Source organism: Oncorhynchus masou, unplaced genomic scaffold, assembly GCF_036934945.1.
Source record: "Oncorhynchus masou masou isolate Uvic2021 unplaced genomic scaffold, UVic_Omas_1.1 unplaced_scaffold_10687, whole genome shotgun sequence".
Taxonomy (NCBI): domain Eukaryota; kingdom Metazoa; phylum Chordata; class Actinopteri; order Salmoniformes; family Salmonidae; genus Oncorhynchus; species Oncorhynchus masou.
This window is the reverse complement of record NW_027000394.1, coordinates 481-8,744: the sequence shown is the minus strand read 5'-3', so window position 1 is coordinate 8,744 and position 8,264 is coordinate 481. Positions and strand designations below refer to the sequence as shown.

Here is an 8,264-nt window from a genome sequence, read left to right as displayed (position 1 = left end):
ATCTAAAGGATGATCCATGGAAACAGGATGCCTGAGCTCAATTTCGAGTCTCATAGCAAAGGGTCTGAATAAGGTATTTCTGTTGTCTATTGTTTTTAATAAATGTGCAAAAAATTCAAAAACACTTTTTGCTTTGTTATTATGGGATATTTTTAAGTAACATTTGGAAAAAGTAAACGGGTCTGAATACTTTCCAAAGGCACTCATATATTATATATATCTATATATACACACACACACACACACACACACACACACACAGTACCGTTCAAAAGTTTGGGGTCACTTAGAAATGTCCTTTTTTTTGAAAGAAAAAGCACTTTTTTTGTTTTAAAAGAACATCAAATTGATCAGAAATACAGTGTGGACATTGTTAATGTTGTAAATGACTGACTATTGTAGCTGGAAACGGCTGATCTAAAAAATAAATGGAATATCTACATTTGGGTCATTGAACAAGCATGGGAAACAGTGATTAAACCCTTTACAATGAAGACCTGTGTTATTTGGATTTTTATGAATTATCTTTGAAAGACAGGGTCATGAAAAAGGGACTTTTTTTGTTGTTGCTGAGTTTATATACGATCTTAGACAGAAAAAACTGTAGAATCACCAGGAAATGAGCTCAGTTATTTTAATTGAGGAAATCTATTCCCATGCATAAATAGAGAAGCATACCTGTATGTGATCATATCCCAATTTTTATTTTTTATTTTACCACTATTTAACTAGGCAAGTCAGTTACGAACAAATTCTGATTTTCAATGACGGCCTAGGAGACAGTGGAGTTAACTGCCTGTTCAGGGGCAGAGCGACAGACCTTGTCAGCTCGGGGGTTTGAACTTGCAACCTTCCGGTTACTAGTCCAACGCTCTTAACCACTAGGCTACCCTTCCAGCCCATTGTAATCACAGTTTGAAATTATTCAGTTTTAGTCAAATACTACATATTTTGGGGATTCTTACGGTCAATTTTCAGTGTACAATTTATAACTTATGTTCTGGCCCTCCAACCATCCGCTCAAGTAACAATCAGCCCATGACTGAATGGAATCAGGGACCGCTAGTCTAGCTGGCTTGTGTGCTTACAGACATTGATGAACTGTTCAGAGGTTTTTCAGGTGTTTTGCTGTTACCATCTTGCTTACAGGTGAAGAGGGAGCTGGCAGTGTTCTCATCTTGGAGTCTCACGCCAGAGCAGGAACCGTGTGTAAGTCCCTATCTCACCATGCTGTACAGTGTGTGTGTTTAGGAACACACATTAAGGTGTGCTCTCTCTCGTTCCAGTGTTTAACCAGGGAGAAGAGGGAACATCCTGGTACATCATCCAGAAGGGCTCTGTCAATGTGGGCATCTACGGCAAGGTATGAGCGTGTTTATACATGAGGGTGTATGTGGGCCTACAGTGGATTTGAAAGTAGCACAAGATGACGCTAACTCAAAATTATTATGACCAAAAGAATGCATCTGCATACAACAGCTGGCTTGTATTCCCTAGGGGAACTAGTGCTACAGTTTGGGAAACTCTGGCTACGCTCATCACAGTGAATGACTAGCTCAAGGTTCTCAGAATATACACAACACACTCACACGTGATTAGTCACAATCTTCATTCATGCTAGCACTTCTCCAGCTGTCTAATCCGGTGTGTTTTGGCGCCTGTGTGTTCCTCTTCAGGGTGTGGTGTGTACCCTGCACGAGGGGATGACTTTGGGAAGCTGGCGTTGGTAACGGACTCTCCTCGAGCTGCCTCCATCGTCCTCAGAGAAGACAACTGTCACTTCCTCCGAGTGGACAAAGAAGACTTCAACAGGATACTCAGGGTAGAGTTGTATACTGTTCTGTTACTACACTGTGCAATACTGTACCATACTGTAACTTACTTTAATCAAATTTACTTTACCTTACCTTACTTTAATGTTATGTCCTGGTATTTACTTGACTTTAGGACGTGGAGGCAAATACAGTGCGTTTGAAGGAACATGAGCAGGCTGTTCTGGTCTTGGAGAAGAGTCCCAGAGCCTCCAGTCTGGGAAATATCAGGTACACTGTGTTGTCTGGAACCCTGAGAAGATCCTTGACCACTTCCTGGAGACTATGAGGATGGATACACACCACTCTGACCCAGGTGCACACACACACACACCTGGTAGAGATACATTGTGAATAATTGGGTTGAGGGCCTGGTTTCATAAGACATCCTAAGTCAACTTTCCCCTGATCTTTTCCTCTAGTTTCCTTAACTTTAAGTCAGTTGCACAAAACATTTTGGGGCTAATTTCCCCCTTAAATTAAGTGAAAAAGTTATAGGTGCCTATGAGGTCCCTTAACTGCTTCATTCAGTATGGATGTCAATGAAAACATAATTTGTGGCTGAATGTTGCTTTCCTCTCCCTGGTTTCAAAAGGAAAACAGCAAGCAGCTAGCTACTTAGCTAAACAATGAAAGGCGCACAATCAATGTCTACAAAGCCAGCTGGCTAGCAAGCTACCTGCTCTGTAAGCTACCTACTCTAAGCTACCTGCTCTGTAAGCTACCTACTCTAAGCTACCTGCTCTGTAAGCTAGCTTGAAGTACTAGAAAGTAATAGAAACAGAGGTGAAAAAAAGTAACTCAAGAAAAGTGTTTTATATATTATATTCTGAATCAATTTATTTCTCCAGTCTTGAATGTAGAACTTCTATTTTGAGATCTCCAAATAAATGTGATCTCTTTGATAAGACATCCATTCTGTGAATCAGGTCTTCTCCATGGTAACCAGAGACTCTTTCTGCCATACATGTTTCATACACCTAACATGTTTTATACAACCGGGCCCTGCTACTGTATAGGATCGGATGATGGGTCGGTAGATATGTATGAATGTCTTTTCTAATATTATTCTCTTTCTTCCACTAATTTCTCCCTCTCAGATCCTACGGTAGATGACTTTGTCCTCATGCACTGTGTCTTCATGCCTAACAGCCAGTTCTGCCAGATACTCATGGCACAATATCCTTTTTCTCTCCCCCCTCCCCTCCTCTCAGATCCTACGGTAGATGACTTTGTCCTCATGCACTATGTCTTCATGCCTAACAGCCAGTTCTGCCAGCTACTCATGGCACAATATCCTTTTTCTCTTTCCCACTCTGCCCTCTTGTTTTCTCCCTGTCCTTCTTTCTCTCCCTTCAGTTTCTCTTCTTGAAGTTCAGTATGTTACACATAGGTGACAGTTCTGTTATAGTTGTGTGTTATATCTTTAACCCCGTGTGTACCTACCATGCGGTGGCTCCCCCGGAGCTCGGAGCAGGAGAGGTTGGGTACGCTGTGACCTGTAAGGCAGGTCCTCAATCTGGCCCTACGCTGGGCTGCAGTACACACACATCACTTACAGGAGGAGCCAGCAGCACTCATATTCCTGGAGGTACACACACACACACACACACACACACACACACACCTGAGGAGTTGTCTGAGTCTGTGTGTATCTCTCTGTAGGAGCTGTATGGGAGTGTGTCCAATGACTCACGGATCCTCAGAGCTCTGAAAGACTTTGTACCTGACTTGGAGAAGGTTGTCAAACTACAGTATGTAAAACTGACCTCTAACCTCCACGGCGACCTTAACCCCATAATCCTGATCCTCAAACCATTATAAAGACAATTAACATACAATTGTTCTCTTGTTTCTATTCTTCAGTTCAGAAGAGGCCAAAGTGAAAAAGGTGAGTGTGGCATGGTGAATGTGTCTGTCAAGGTGTGTGTGTTGTTGATCATCTCTGATGTTGTGTGTGTGTGTGTGCTGTTGATCATCTCTGATGTTGTGTGTGTGTGTTGATCATCTCTGATGTTGTGTGTGTGTGTTGTTGATCATCTCTGATGTTGTGTGTGTGTGTGTTGTTGATCATCTCTGATGTTGTGTGGTCTGTCTCAGCAGAAGGTCCTTACACAGTTCAGCAGCGGAGATGAGAAACTAGTGAAAGGCCCACAACCCATCAGGAACTGTGACAGTCAGTTTGTGACATTATTTTTAAAATTTTCCTACACTTTTTCTTTAATCACAAGCCTCTTAAAAACGTGTGTGTGTGTATGTAGTCCTGTTGAAGGTGTACTGCAGTGACCACACCTACACCACCATCCGGGTTGCCGTAGCGGCCACAGGGAGTGATGTGACCAGCGCTGTGGCCGACAAACTTGCCTCAAACGACGACCTGCTATTGGTCCACCTCAGCTCCGCAGGCGGTGAGGAGCCAATCACATCTCACTTCATTTACATAGTATTTATTGCTGTCATTTTATTTTCCTCTGTGTGTGTTCTCCTGTCACAGAGAAGCAGATGCTGAAGCCCAATGATGTGTCAGTATTCTCCTCTTTAAACTCAGTTTTTCACAATTCCTGCCATTTAATCCTAGAAATAATTCCCTGTTTTAGGTCAGTTACGATCTCCACTTTATTTAAAAATGTGAAATGTCAGAATAATAGTAGAGTGATTTATTTCAGCTTTTATTTCTTTCATCACATTCCCAGTGGGTCAGAAGTTTACATACACTCAATTAGTATTTGGTAGCATTGCTTTTTAAATGGTTTAACTTGGGTCAAATGTTTTGGGTAGCCTTCCACAAGCTTCCCACAATAAGTTGGGCAAATTGTGGCCCATTCCTCCTGACAGAGCTGGTGTAACAGAGTCAGGTTTGTAGGCCTCCTTGCTCGCACATGCATTTTCAGTTCTGCACACACATTATCTATAGATTTGAGGTCAGGGCTTTGTGATGGCCAGTCCAATACCTTGACTTTGTTGTTCTTAAGCCATTTTGCCAAAACTTTGGAAGTATGCTTGGGGTCAATGTCCATTTGGAAGACCCATTTGTGACCAAGCTTTAACTTCCTGACTGATGTCTTGAGATTTTGCTTTGATATATACACATCATTTTTCCTCCCTCAAGATGCCATCTATTTTGTGAAGTGCACCAGTCCCTCCTGCAGCAAAGCACCTCCACAGCATGATGCTGCCACCCCCGTGCTTCACGGTTGGGATGGTGTTCTTCGGCTTGCAAGCCCCCCCCCCTTTTCCTCCAAACATAACGATGGTCATTATGGCCAAACAGTTCTATATTTGTTTCATCAGACGAGAGGACAATTCCCCAAAAGTACGATTTTTTTCCCAATGTGCAGTTGCAAACCTTAGTCATGCTTTATTATGGCGGTTTTGGAGCAGTGGCTTCTTCCTTGCTGAGTGGCCTTTCAGGTTATGTCGATATAGGACTCGTTATACTGTGGATATAGATACTTTTTCCTCCAGCATCTTCACAAGGTCCTTTGCTGTTGTTCTGGGATTGATTTGCACTTTTCGCACCAAAGTACGTTCATCTATAGGAAACAGAACGTGTCTCCTTCCTGAGCGGTATGATGGTTGCGTGGTCCCATGGTGTTTATACTTGCGTTCTATTGTTTGTACAGATGAACATGGTACCTTCAGGTGTTTGGAAATTGTTCCCAAGGATGAACCAGACCTGTGGAGGTCAACAAATTATTTTGATGGCTTGGCTGATTACGTTTGATTTTCTCATGATGTCAAGCAAAGAGGCACTGAGTTGGAAGGTAGTCATTGAAATGCATCCACAAGTACACCTCCAATTGACTCAAATGATGTCATTAGCATATCAGAAGCTTCTAAAGCCATGACATAATTTTCTGGAATTGTCCAAGCTGTTTAAAGGCACAGGTAAACTTCTGACCCACTGGATTTGTGATACAGTGAAATAATCTGTCTTTAAACAATTGTTGGAAAAATTACTTGTGTCATGCACAAAGTAGATGTCCTAACCGACTTGCCAAAACTATAGTTGTGGAGTGGTTGAAAAAACAAGTTTTAATGACTCCACCTAAGTGTATGTAAACGTCCGACTTCAACACTATTATTCAGAGTAAAAACTGTAAGGACACTATTAAAGGTTAAACCAAGTTTATTCTTCACAGAGGGTCAATACAGCTGCATTGGACAAAGAAATTCACACAAGCCTGATATTGAACCCTTTCTCCTATGCTGAATCTCCTCCTACACTTCTGAACAAACACTGTATCTTTATTGCTGGAAACTACGTGTTATGGGCCATACATGTGTCTGTCTCCCTTAGCGTGACCTGACCTCCACCCCCTTCATCACTAATCCATGGATCTCTCCACTTATCAATGCCTGCCACGTGATCTCTTTCCCTACACTCACTACATTCCAAGCATAACCATTAAGTTCTGGTGACACCCCTCAGGCCTCTTATTACAACTAATGATTAATAACATTTAAAGTTCACAAATCATATGCCGATTTAAAATGGCAGGTTTTCTGACTAATCTTTTTAAATGATTAGGACATGTAAACGAGTGTGCCTGCGCATGTGCCAGCACCGGTAGCACAAGCCCCCCATGATTGTGAGCGGGTCAACTGAGCTTGTATGCATCTTAATGGTTTTCCTATGCAAACTATATTTCCAAACTTAGAATCAAATAGGCAAAAATAGCGCTGTGGTAGAACAATTATTTTGATTGGTGATTTTCTGCATGTTGTCAGATGTGTCCATGGTAACAGGATTATTAGGGACATCGTTTTAAACAGTCTATTATAGTAATACAGCTATTGTGGCTAGTTAGATTGTGTTCATGTAACCGTAATCATAGAGATGTGTAGACATTAACCCGTTGTGAGTGTGTGTTTGTTAGACCCTCTCCCAGACCAGGAGGGGCCCTCAGCTGGGTCCATGTCCAGTGATGAGTTCTAAAGACCTGGCCTATCAGATGACCCTGTACGACTGGGAACTCTTCAGCTGTGTTCACGAGGTATACACACACACACACACACACACACCCTGGCTAATATGAGATAAACACACTGTCTATTTCTCTCACTACACCTGAATCCTATAGTAGATACATTATGTTCTGTCTTAATTTGACCAGTTTCTCACAGCAGGAAAATAATCCTGCAGCAACAGGAAGTGTTCATTATTATGTGTGTGATAATTCATGGACATTTTTGTAGGGGTTGATACGTTTTTTATTTTTTATAAATCAGTGGAAATTGCTAACTTTAGAAGCCTTTTTAAACCTTGAATACACAACAATTTGAATGTCCTACTGCACAGGGAAATTCTCTGACAGAGTGATCAAATTAAGATCCTACACCTGTAGGTTTTCTTTGTCTTCCCTGTTGTAGCATGAGTTGTTGTACCACACGTTTGGTCGTCAGAGCTTCAGGAGAACCACTGCCAACCTGCACCTGTTTCTACGCAGGTCTGATTATAATCAAACATGAATCATTTCTAAATAACGTCTATGACGTTGTTCAGGTTGATGGAGCATGTTACAGTATGTTAGGACCGTAATGTGTGATGTCGTGGTCAGGTTCAACCAGGTGCAGCTGTGGGTGGTGACGGAGGTGTGTCTGTGTGGTCAGCTTAGCAAACGGGTTCAGCTGCTCAAGAAGTTCATCAAAATCGCTGCTCAGTGCGTCTTGTGCACACAAACAATAAAAACCCACTCGTTCTGTAGATACTCATACATATAGATTATTGATGGCTCTGAAATGCTTCTTCACAATCTCATTGTATTGGTGTTGTTGCTTTCTCCAGCTGTCGGGAGTTTAAAAACCTGAACTCGCTCTTTTGCCATCATCATGGGTATGAGCAACCCTGCAGTCAGCCGACTCACCCAAACCTGGGAGGTGACAACTACTATACTGTAAAACTAAACTGCAGTTTTTCTATTAATCCATAAAAAACGGAAGCCCCTGAACCTCTCTTTCTGTTGGCAGAAACTCCCTAGCAAGTTCAAGAAGTTCTATGCTGAGTTTGAGAGCATGATGGTGAGTTGCTCTTCAAAGAGCCCTAAACTAACAATACGGTTGTTGACCTTTTTGAACAGTGATGTGTGTTTATTCCAAGGACCCGTCCAGGAACCACCGGGCATACCGGCTGACCGTCACCAAAATAGAGCCGCCAATCATCCCCTTCATGCCCCTCCTCCTCAAAGGTAAGCCCAAGCTCGGTCGCATTCAGTAGGTATGCAACAGGAAACGCTTTCAAATCAAATTGTATTAGTCACATGCGCCGAATACAACAGGTAAGCAACCTTACAGTGAAATGCTGAATACAACAGGTGTAGTAGACCTTACAGTGAAATGCTGAATACAACAGGTCGCAACCTTACAGTGAAATGCTGAATACAACAGGTCACAACCTTAGTGAAATGCTGAATACAACAGGTGCAGCAGACCTTACAGTGAAATGCTGAATAC

The 8,264-nt window shown here is 42.2% G+C and overlaps 1 pseudogene; it reads left to right on the top strand.

Moving 5' to 3' along the window:
* Positions 1-1,149: 1,149 nt before the first annotated feature.
* LOC135528983 (rap guanine nucleotide exchange factor 4-like) lies at positions 1,150-7,999 on the top strand (annotated as a pseudogene).
* Positions 8,000-8,264: the final 265 nt, after the last annotated feature.